Source organism: Eumetopias jubatus, unplaced genomic scaffold (assembly GCF_037043125.1).
Source record: "Eumetopias jubatus isolate StellerSeaLion01/CBP00866 unplaced genomic scaffold, mEumJub1_p1.0 scaffold_5, whole genome shotgun sequence".
In the NCBI taxonomy this organism is placed as follows: domain Eukaryota; kingdom Metazoa; phylum Chordata; class Mammalia; order Carnivora; family Otariidae; genus Eumetopias; species Eumetopias jubatus.
The window spans coordinates 117,729,138-117,741,810 of record NW_028274811.1 but is presented as its reverse complement, the minus strand read 5'-3'; positions in this window follow the sequence as shown (position 1 = coordinate 117,741,810).

Genomic DNA, 12,673 nt, shown 5'->3' with positions numbered 1-12,673 from the left:
TTGAACATTAATAAATTTGAACTATGAAGAGTCCTCAGATATTATTTCCATGACTACAACCTTTCTTAATTATTTTTTTCTTTTGTGTGTCTTATCAGATAGTGCCTCTATTTCTCAATCCGACTTTATGTATCCACCTTCCTGTCCTCCCTGTGCTGTAGTCAGAATAATTTCTTCATAAAAAAAAAAGAATAATTTCTTCATATCTAACTTCCAATTCCTTATTTTATCTTTGGCTCTATCTAATCTAGTACTTAACTTGTCTATTGAGTTTTTTAGTGTTCATTATATTTTTTATTTCTAAAAGTTCTCTAAAATTCAGTCCCGAATCTGCTGAATACATTATATATAGACTGTTGCTAACTTATGTTATTGGCAGTTTCCTGATTTCTTTAAGCATATTAAACATAGTTTTTATGGTTACATAGTTATTCTAATATCTGAAATCTTCATGAGTAGAGTTCTATTTTTTTAAGATTTTATTTATTTATTTGACAGAAAGGGAGAGAGCACAAGCAGAGGGAGAGGGAGAGACAGACTCCCTGGTGAGCAGGGACCACCCCCCCCAATGCGGGACTCGAACACAGGACCCTGAGATCATGACCTGAGCTGAAGGCAGATGCTTAACCGACTGAACCACCCAGGCGCCCCAGTAGAGTTATATTTTTATGTTTCTACTCATGATGCCTGTCTCCTCATGAGTTTTGTGATAGTTTATGTTTAATTCCACATTTAAAGGAATTTTGTCTGTGGTAATTCTCTGAGACCTGGAATACATAGATGTCTCCAAAGATGCTTTGCTTTTCTTTTGGCCAGGTTCTTAGAGAGAGCACCAAACTGGGACAACTATAAAATAAATTTCAGTTGAGTTTTTTTTTTTTTTTTTTTAGTTATAGAGACCATGAGAAGTTAAACTACAAATTCATGTGAAGATGCACTTATGTTTTTTTTTCCTCCTCAACCTAGTACCAGGTTTGGGGCAGAAAAATTTCCTAATTGCTCCTCTGAGGGGATGTCATTTTTCCTATTTTATCCTTTCACTGAAATTGTAGTCCCTTAGAATCCTGGCTTTAAATGGGTTTCTCTATAAGACTGCTATGCTGAGCAGGCTCTAGGATGTCTCCCACTGTCCCATATCTTGGATAGTCATAAAAATTGCAAGTCAGGGTTTCAGGGACAGCCCTGTGTTATGGAAATCTCTGGTTATAGTGCTTTCATACCACTCCGGATTCATGTATTCTCTTCATGGTCTTCCTATGGGTATGCTTTAATTTCTTTGTGAGTCAGCAATACACTTTAAAAAATGACATGTATATTTTATCTAGGTATTTGTAGATGTTATATAGCATGATGGTGGTCCAGCAAATTAGTCTGCCATATTGCTGGTAGGAAAAGAATCCCCAGCTTTTGGAAAACATTATACCAGATCATTTTTATTGCCATTAATATTTTTTTAGAACTGTGCTTTTAAATATCTGCACTGCATTTTGTTACATCTTTTTGGTATCATATATTTAACTAATCTGCTCCCCTTCCCTTCGTTTTTTGGAAGTGAAGATTGTACTCAACTCTTCATTTTAAGTAACATTGCAATAAATATCACTCTATATATATGCATTTGTGATTATTTCCTAGGGAGTAATTAGTAAATCATGGTACACAAACAGTCTTGATGCTTGAAATACATATTTTCAAATTGCATCCCAGAACTAATGGTACCAGTTTATACTCTGATCAAGCTTCATATGAAAGTGTCCATTTCACTGCACTCCTACCAAGAAAAACTATCACTGTTTTTATACATATAAATCTGACAGACTTCAGAAGGCATCTTATTATTTCAATTTGTATTTATTTGATTATTAAATTACTCAACACTTTATCGTCTATTTTCAGAACAACATAAACATTTTTTCTTCTTGTTTTTTTATTAATGCAAACCCTAAATCACTGTTTTCTTAGTCCAAAATTGTTTCCTAAGCAAAATTATGTATGCCTTATTCGTATGTTTTATACTAGATTATCTTCTTATATTTATATCCTGCAAAATCTGTTAAAATATATATTAACTATGAATGATCGTACATAATCTTTTTTAAGAAATTTTCTCTGTAAATCTAAATTTCATAAATCTTCCTTTAAATAGCTCTATAGAATTTCCCCTAGTTTTAATAATTGCAGATAAACCTTTCTCCCATTTCCTATTGCTTATGGTCTATTGCTCTCTCCTTTTTCTTCTGTAAGATACCAGATTCTATGATTTATTATTTCTTAGTCACAACCTCCCACAACATTTTAAGGATTCAAATTTTCTCCCATTCTTCTTATTTAGAGTTACCAGTATGTCAATACCTTTGAAATCTCATCAAGGGTTTAACAGCCCATACCCTACTGACTCATTCTTTATTTCAGTTTGATCTTTCTTATTCTCATTCAACTCTATTTTTTTCAGTAATATAACTTCTTCAAGCATTTTACCCTCTAATGCATTTCTCCAAATAGCAGCTACAACCCTTACTTGCCCTCATTCAGCAAAAAAATAAATTGCACTAATCATCTTGGAAAAAAATGATTATATCAATTTGAGAACACCAAAATTGATGTCCTATGAGGACCTTACAGTCATGTTCCTTACCAGTGGAGCAAAGTTGGGAATCCCTGGGACTCTCCTGGGCTTTATCCTGAACAAGTTAAACATATTCTTTTTTCTAATATTAAGGAATCCCCCCCTCCACAGTTCTCTACTTTTGGCTTAGATTTGTCTATGTTTATACTTTTCCAATTTTTAGGTCTCTAGACTTTGCTGCTCAAAAAGGGGTGACATCAGCTTCACTTGGAGGCTTGTGGCGAAGGCAGGATTATAGGCTCCCTCCCAGAGTCATTAAATCAGAATCCACCATTTGTCAGGATCCTGGGGGTTTGAGTTTGTGCAATCCAAGCGCTACTCTGAAAAAGAGAAGACTCTTCTATCTCCCTCGTATAAGTTGTATGTGACAAAATTAGTTAATCGGGCAAAAAGATCACATTTCTTAATGAGAAGTAGACACTGGCTATTATTGTCAGTGGCAAAACGGGTTATTCAGTCCCAATTAAATATAGAGATGGCAGAGCCTGAGACCAAGATTTTTAATTTAAGATGTGCCAGTGATGCAATTACATTTGCTGAATGACACTGCTTGAACAATCAGATGTAGGTTTCTTCTTTCTTCTCTTTGAAGAGAAGGGAGGAAACAGTAGGCTTAACAGAACTCAAAAAGGTGCTATCTAACTTCCTTCACCCCACCGTGTTGCTTTCTTGTAAACATTGTACAGAGCCTGGTAGCATTCAAAAGCTCAGGTCTCCCAGTTCTAAACAAATGTAAATGACCCACTGTGATTTTATTCCAGAAGTTTTTATCGAATACTATTTACAAGTCTTTTCTTTTTGTTTCATTAAAATCTGATTAGAAATATGTAAAAACTCCCACGTTATTACCACTTGGTAGACTCTTTTCTTCTGATCAGCATTATTATTACTATTTTTTTCTATTAACTTTAGAACCTGAGATTCTGGAAAGTCTACTTAAACTCTGTGATCCTGAGATCTTATATTTTCAAAGTCAAGTGACTCTCCTCTTGCACCATAAAAAGTGCTTAAGATGGCTTAGATTACATTTAAATGTTCCTGGATGAAATGTGCTTAGTGCCTGAAGCCAATTGTTATACAAACCATGTGTTTTTCCAGACCAAATTAAATGAAATAAAAGAAGATGACAGTTCTAACTAGTATTCCTGCTTCAATATTGCACAAATTAGGAACATCCGTATTCTATTATATTTACAAGTTCCCGGGCTTCTCTTTAATTAGAAATAAAATAATTGATAAGTAAATAAATGGTGTGTGGGTGTATGATAATGAAAGAATGGATAGATCTGGAAACCCAAATTGCGTGATAGCTAACTAAGGACTTTAAGCAATGCACATTTTTATTTTGACAACTTTGTATTCAACTTCAGTGATAAATAAGTAGAGTAAATGGAACATAATGCATACTTGCTGAGTTAGGGTTATCATTACATAATAACAGTATGATAGAGAATTTATAGTTAAAAAGTGACTGCTCCTAAGGCCTATGAGGTAATTGGAGGATGTAAATAACATATAAAGAGAACATACCAGTAGAATTTATTCTGCTACCTACAGGAACAGTATCTGAATTGTTAGGATTCCCTTAGCATTGAACAACTTCGACTTGTGTTTGGATATACCCTATAATCCTGGGGCTCTCCAGGCTCTACCTTTCTGGTTCACATTGCTGAATGAACACCTATACTTGGGTCTGGTTTTTCCTAATCCGACCCATTTTGATTTCTTTAGCCCTGAAGCTTATTTTTATTTTACGATAAACGTACATTAACACATAGGCCAACAAGCAGAGTGGAGAATGCCAAAGAACTGTGTTTCTTTGTTCTTTTCACAAACCAGACACCACAACACAGAAAACAAATTTAAGAATGTGTGTATGTTCAGTGCAATTACACTGATTATTCCAAAGTTTGTAGGAATCAATATTTTTTGAAGATTTACCAGGACTGTGATAGTTAATTTTATGTGTCAACTTGATGGGACTACAGGGTGCCAAATTTGGTTGGACATTGCTCTGGGTGTTTCTATAGGGTGTTTTTAGATGAGATTAAGTTTATTTATTTATTTTATTATTTTTTTTTTAGGTTGAACTGCTAAGTTTGTTTTTATTATGTTATGTTAATCACCATACATCACATCATTAGTTTTTGATGTAGTGTTCCATGATTCATTGTTTGTTTAAATCAGTAGACCAAGTAAAGCAAACTTTTTCCCTAATGTGAGTAAGCCTCATCTAATCAGTTAAAGGCCTGTATGGAACAAAAAAACTGACCCTTCTCCAAGTAAGAGAGGATTAGTTATTTTCTGCCTTCAAACTTGAACTGAAACATCAACTCTTTGTTCTCGAGCCTGCCGGCCTTCTAACTGAAACTACACCATTGAGTCTCCTGGGCTCTGGTTAATGGACTCACCCTGTAGATTTTGGGACTTGCCAGCCTTCACAATCTTGTGAGCCAAGATATATGTGTATCTTTCTTTTTTTAAGATTTTATTTATTTATTTGTCAGAGACAGAGAGAGCACAAGCACGGGGAGCGGCAGGCAGAGGGAGAAGCAGGCTTCCTGCTGAGCAGGGAGCCTGACGCAGGACTAGATCCCGGGACCCTAGGATCATGACCTGAGCCGAAGGCAGATGCTTAACCGACTGAGCCACCCAGGAGTCCTGATATATGTGTATCTTATATATCTGATTGGTTTTATTTCTCTAGAGAACCTTGGCTAATACAAGGTCACTCACATAATTTTAGAATTTTGACTCGGAAATAACAATGAAAATGTATTTCTCACAGTGTTCTATAATCTCCTACTATTTCCTCTTCATGTGGTGTTCTGGTTTGTGTGTGTGGTTATTGTTATAAGATCAGAAGTGAGTAGAGGTATTTGTCATGATCTTTCAGCTTTTTCTTGTGTACTCAATTTCCTGACTGGTTCGTGCTTTCTTCTTGCCCCCATCTCTGCAAGATTTGTGGGCAAGTAATAGACTAGCTCATGGTACTTATATTAAAGATGAATTTATCTTCAATCAGTCCAGTTTTTTAAAAAGACACTAGTGAAATTATTTCATATTGTAACATCAAAATCGTTAAACAGTTTACAGAGCTAGAAGACAGAGTTGACCTTCTCCATTCTCAAATGGTTATAAAGAAAGCTGTATCCACAAAAAAGGGAATTAAGTCAAAATCTCTTGCTGCATATCCAACAGCCATTTCTCTTTTGTCCTTGATAACAGATCCTGGTCTCAAATGATAAATCATGAAGGATTTTGAGTCAGTATGTAATATTTTTTTTCTTTACTTGTGATTGTTTTAGAGGTGGGTCTGTGATCTATTTCTGATCTCTGGTATTTGAGAGGAAATATTTTGAGGATTCTTGGACAGATTTGACCCCTAATGAAAAAAAAAAGAAGGTTTTTTTTTTTTTCCCCTTTCTCTATTTTCCTACTTTGGAAACTTTCAAATAAATATGGGCTATCTCGAGCTGTAGCCACTATTTACAACTATGAGGTAACAAACCTGATGATGAAATTCAATACTCTGAAGAAGGCAGAGTTAAAGGATGGAAAGAAACTAGTTTGTTAAGATCCTATTGAGCCACAAAACCAACCCTGGGGAGCGCTACCTTAAGACTTCTTGTTAAGTCAAAATCAAATGTTGCTATGTTATTAATGTTTTCTACTGGTTTCAACCAGGCACAACCTAACTGGCACAATCTAACAGGTAAGTTATGTGTGATAATGTATGGATTTGTCATTATTTTTCAACAGTTCTTTCTTTTTATGTTAGCTTCATACTGAGTAGCCTATCTTTTTTGCATTATGATTGCATTATGTTAATTTCTATTATGATATTTTTATTGACAATCCCATTGACTTAATATCCCATGGTTGCCTTTGCTTGCATAGTCTAATCTTCTAACATACTTTTTTTAAAGATTTTATTTATTTAAGTTCACAAGAGTTTATAGCAAAATGTTTCTTTTTTTGGCAAAATAACATTTTGTTTTTTTTTTTAAGAGACAGCTCTTGATTTGATCCTGGGCCACTGCAGAGACTGAAGTCCTATCAGTGGAACAAAACATGACAAGATGAACTGTTAATCATGAAATTAGTACTACCCAACTAACTAGTATACCCCATCAGCAGGCGGGAGTAATGTACATGGACTTGAGCCAAAGCGGATCATGAAGGCACAGAAAGCAGCGTGAGGTTCCTCTCTGCGCTGCGGCCCCTCCTTGAGCCTCGTCTGTGTCTTCATGGGAAATTCCCTATGGCCAGCTGATTAATGAGGGAAAAACTGAGCCTGTTTTATAGAAGTCACTGCACAATATATCAGTGCCAGCCAAAAGTAGATTGCTTAGGCATCATAGCCCACTTGAGCATAATCTTAAGAGATACTTCAAGCTATGTATTTGGTTGTCCACTATTCCAGCAAGATGAGGCATTATTGAGTTATGCGTGGTAGCTAATAATTTAGTTAAATGATTAGGGACTTGGAAGGAACAAGAATTGGAGGATTGGTGGGACACCTGGGTGGCTCTGTTGGTTAAGTGTGTGCCTTCGGCGCAGGTCATGATCCCAGAGTCCTGGGTTTGAGTCCTGCATTGGGCTCTTTGCTCAGTGCAGAGCCTGCTTCTCCCTCTGTCTGCCACTCCTTCTCCTTGTGCACACACGCTCTCTGTCTCTGACAAATAAATAAATAAAATCTCAAAAAAAAGATTGGAGGAATGGTAATAATGAGTTTTGGGGAAGAAATATGTGGGTGAACCACTGAGAATGAGCTGGAGTATGAAAAGATTTATGCTTAATATGAATGCTTACCAAACTACTGTCAAGAAGATTATCAATCAGATATGTAGGTATGCAACAACCTCTTTCACCAAGCACTACATTGCTCGTTCAGAAGGCTAATAAACAAAACAACCTTAGTGGTGGCAGGAGAGAACACGCATAGGCTCAACTACATACCTTGTTCCTCACCAAAGCCAATTTATCTGCCAAGACTATTAGCTGTCCAACATGCAAGCAACAGTGACCAAGGCTAAGCACTCAATAATATATTTCAGGTGAACAAACTGCTTACCTTTTGGCAGGCTCGTTGATAATATTTTAATTCCTCTGTCACCAGGGCAACAGGGAGTTTCATAACTGGAATAGATACCTATTCTGAGATTACATTGTCTTTATCTGCACACCATGCTTCTCTGATAACCACTCTCCATGGACATATAGAATGCCTTATATGGTGCCATAGTATCCGATTCTACACTGCTTGTATGCAAGGAGCTCTCTTTATAACAAAATAATATATATGCATTGACCTTGCCTGTCTTACCATCTGCCCTATAACCCAAAAATAACTCTTATCACTGAATGGTGAGAAATAATGGCTTGGGAGGGTGAGCTGATGTTAGAGGATGTGGTGTGTATTCTGAACTAGTAATTGAGTAGGAGCTTGTGTGGGTCTCCCATAGAGCAAATACAAGAATCTTTGATCTGTGTTATAGACGTCAGAGTCACACCTTTCCCCGTTACAATTACTGATCCTCTTCAAATTTTTGTCTCTTATTCCTAAGATTCTAGGCTTTACTGAATTAGTACCCGAGAGAAGATATTCCCACAACAATATTCCTTTGAATTTGAGGATGAAAGACTGCTATGTGGCCTTTTAGGGCTCTTCATGCTTCTGGACAAACAATCGAAAAATTTAAGAGATGGTTACATTGTTGGCTGGGGAATAAAATTTGGCTCTGGAGGGGAATTAAAATTACAGTTTCTCAGAAAAATAAAAAAGAGCCCAGGGGATTCCCTTGGATGGCTCCTAATTCTGCCAAGTCCTGTGGTAAAAATTAATGAAGACTAATGGCCAAAACTTGGAAGCAACCAAGATATCCTTTAACAAGTGACTGGATAAATAAACAGTGGTACATCCACACAGTGGAATATTATTCAGTGATTTTTATAAAAAGATATCAAGCCACAAAAATGTCATGGAGGAAACAAATGCATTTTGCTAAGTGAAAGAAGCCAGGCTGAAAAGCCTATGTACTGTAATATTCCAACTATATGACATTCTGGAGACTATAGAGACGTTAAAAGTATTAGTGGTTGCCAGGAATTGAGGGAAGGGGGATAAGTAAGTGGAATAGAGTAGATTTTAGGGCACTAAAACTATTCTTGAATGATGCTGTAATGGTAGATATGTGACATTATACATTTGGCAAAACTCACAGATCTATACAACACAAAGAGTGAAACTTAATGTAAAGGAGGAACTTTAGCTAATAATAATGTATCAATATTAGTTCACCAATTTTCACAAATGTACCATACCAGGACAAGATACTAAAAATAACAGAAAGTGGGGCTGGGAGGGAGATGAATAGGAACAGCATACATAGAAAATCTATACTTTCTTCTCAACTTTTCTGTAAACCTAAAACTGCTCTAAAGAATAAACGCTATTAATTTTGTTAAAATAAAATAAATGACCACAGTAAGCTCATATAAGTTGATTATGAAGGACATTTCTGTCAAGAATGAAGATTCGGTCACTCTACAATGGAAAGCTCTGACTAGCAGAGATGTTCCAGAAGGTACCAGAGCTGGCAATAATGACCGACTGATCGTTCACAGAAATAAAGTCCTTAACCTCCACCCACATTTTTTTTCTTGCATTGTCTGGTATATTTATACTTTATGTGTATTTTTTGGTATTTTTATATTTTTGTATTATATAGTATTTTTGTATTATATATTTTGTATTTTATATTTTTATGTGTATTATTTTGTATTTTTATATGTCTTAACAAATTTTCCTTCTTCTTTCCTCTGTTTCTCCCTATTTTTTGTATAGGATATATTGGGCGTAGTTAGCTTAATTTTAAAACCATACATGACAAATTATCAAGATAGTACAGTGATGAGCTTAGAAGAGGAATGGACAACACCCAGAATTTTTAGACTTGGCGTAGTTGCTGTGACTGATGAGATTTTGGTTTGTTCCCTTGTGGAAGAGAGTGTAGGTAAGTGTTCAGCCATTGGAAAAATAGCTCCATCTCTTACAGGGAGCATGAGTCTTGTGTTTAAGAAAGAGAGAAGTTTATGCTGATAATGAGCAAATCAAACATGGATTTTATTATTATTATCATTACTGAAGTATAACTGACATACAATGTTATATTAGTTTTAGGTGTAGGACATTTTAATTCAACAATTCTACACATTACTCCATGTTCACCATGTTAGGTATGGTCACCATCTGTCACCATACAATGTTATTAACATATTATTGACTATATTCCCTGTGCTGTACTTCTCATCTCTGTGACTTATTTATTTTATGACAGGAATTTTGTACCTCTTAATCCCCTTCATCTATTTCATCCATCCCCCGACACCCACTTCTCTGGCAACCACCAGTTTGTTCTTTGTATTTAAGAGTCTGGTTTTTTTTTGTTGTTTTTTAGAATCCACATTTTATTGTTGCATTTTTGAATCCACATATAAGTGAAATTATATAGTATTTGTCTTTGTCTCACTTCACTTAGCATAATACCCCATAGGCCCATCAATATTGTCTGTCACAAAGGACAAGATCTCATTTTTTAATGGCTGAGTAATATTCCATTGACTGTACCACATCTTCTTTATCCATTCATCTAGCAATGGACGCTTGGGTTGAAAGCATTGATTATTGGGTTGAAAGATATTGATTATTATTTGAAGTCTGTTGCTGTTGGAGAAACTCCTTAGCCTATCAGCCTTGATGGGAGCAAGAGACCACCTCTTGCCTGAGAAGCTAAAATGCCAAATGCTTGCTTTCTCAGCCTCCTTTGCAGTTAGGGTCCCAGCATATGATTTAAGTTCTGCCAATCTGTTTGCCTGTGCTGAATTTTGACTCAGGAATTCATAAAAAAGAACCAGCTTTTGTTAAGCGCTCTCTGTTTCTAGTGGAGGCCATGCAGCAGCTGCTACAGATCTGTTATATGGCACACAGTGGGAACAGGAAGGGGGGATTAAACAGGTGGCCTGGGATTGAGCAACAGGTACAATTGTGCCATCTGCAAACGGCAACATTAGTTCTTAAAGGCGGTGCCAAAAGAACTGAGAACAAGTTCTATAGAATAGCTTGGGGCATGTTTCGTGGCTGTTTAACTTTAAGTCTGGTTGTCCAGTCTTTCCATTGTACCACAAACTCCCCGATATTTCTGATAAACGTAATTACTGTTGAAGTCAGAAATGTTAGCCTACTGTGGTTTATGTTTTTAAAAGTCCAAGTTATACAAATGTAACAGATGCTCTGCAAACACTTGTCTTTTTAAGTTAAAATACAATCTATGTCACAGAAGGTAAAATGAGCAAAAGTCAACAGGTTGAACTGAGAAAAGACCAAAGCTATCGTAAGCCTGGTTGGTCATAAAAATGTAACTGGGTCGATCTTAAGCTTTTAAGTAAGTAGAAAATACTTTAGGTAAAATACAAATGATGCATTAACATTCTAATCATGGATTTTTATTTTAGAATCTTATTCTAGAATTTTGAGTCTAGACTTTTTTTGCTTGTTAAAATGTTTACTACGTTGCAATCTTTAAAAGTGTGAAATATAATTCTCAGTATTTTCCAAATGTATTTGAACATGGACTATTTTATTTCCTAAGTTAGCAAGCAAGTTCTCTGCTAAATGCTTGCAAAAACTAGCATAGATCGATTATGATCTAACATTTTAGTGCTAATGTATTCTGATAATTTTGGTCGCAAGTAACAAAAGCATAATTCAAACTGGCTCATATAATAAAGAGAATTTGGATAATAAGAAAGACTCAGGGATAGTTTAATGCAGAGTTTTAGTGATGACACAAAATAAATGCTTCCTGTCCTCTCTGTATCTCCACTCTACCTTATTAGGTCTCTGTTTTGTTTTATCGATTGAAATTCCATGTCATCACCAGACAACTACCTCACACTTCATCTGCTATGTTTGAAGAGAAGCTTATTTCCCCCTCAACCACTGAATGAAAAAAACTGTGCTCCTTTCTGATTTGATTAGCTAAAGACACAGGCCCCTTCCTGCCCCAATAGTCATGACCAAGAATTCAACGTGGGTGTCATCCCACTCAAACATTGCCGTGGCTGAGCAATTAATTTTTTGGCAAGGAGTGTGTGTGTCGGGGGGGTTTGGGGGGGATGTTGAATGCACAGGAGGCCACTGCATATATTCCCAACAATGTCCACCACACGTATTTCCATTTCAGTAAACTTTGCCATTAAGACACTGCTTTAACAGAAACCAGAGAAACGGAGCCGAGAGTAGCCCAATTTTTGTTGATCTGACAAAATGAGGTTGCTTCCAACTGGATCATTTTGAATCTCACATGTGCCTTTATGTCTCAGTCCAAATTTACATTAAATAATTTTCAGACCCCTATCTTTAGCATATTCCATTTGTCTATACATGTGTATATTGTATATTATATATAAGATATATATATTTAACATATGCACCCAATGCACACACATACACACACATATACTTTCCTACATATAGTTTAGAGGGCTTCACATTAAACTGTTTTCCCTAAAGAGTGAAGAGAAACAATGGGTACAGGAGTTGAAAAGAAACACTTTTGGGCGCCTGGGTGGCTCAGTTGGTTAAGCGACTGCCTTCAGCTCAGGTCATGATCCTGGAGTCCCGGGATCGAGTCCCGCGTCGGGCTCCCTGCTCAGCAGGGAGTCTGCTTCTCTCTCTGACCCTCCCCCCTCTCATGTGCTCTCTCTCTCTCTCTCTCTCTCATTCTCGCTCTCTCAAATAAATAAATAAAATCTTTAAAAAAAAAGAAAAGAAACACTTTTACTTTATTTACACTTGTAGTATATAGATCTAAATATTTTACATTATGGATGTATTAATATTTTCATAAGTTTATTCATTTTTTCATAATTTTATGTATTTATTTATGTATGGCTTAAAGCAATAGAAATTTATTTTCTCATAGTTCTGGAGGATAGGAGTCTGAAATCAAGGTGTTGGCAGGGCCATGCTCCCTCTGATGC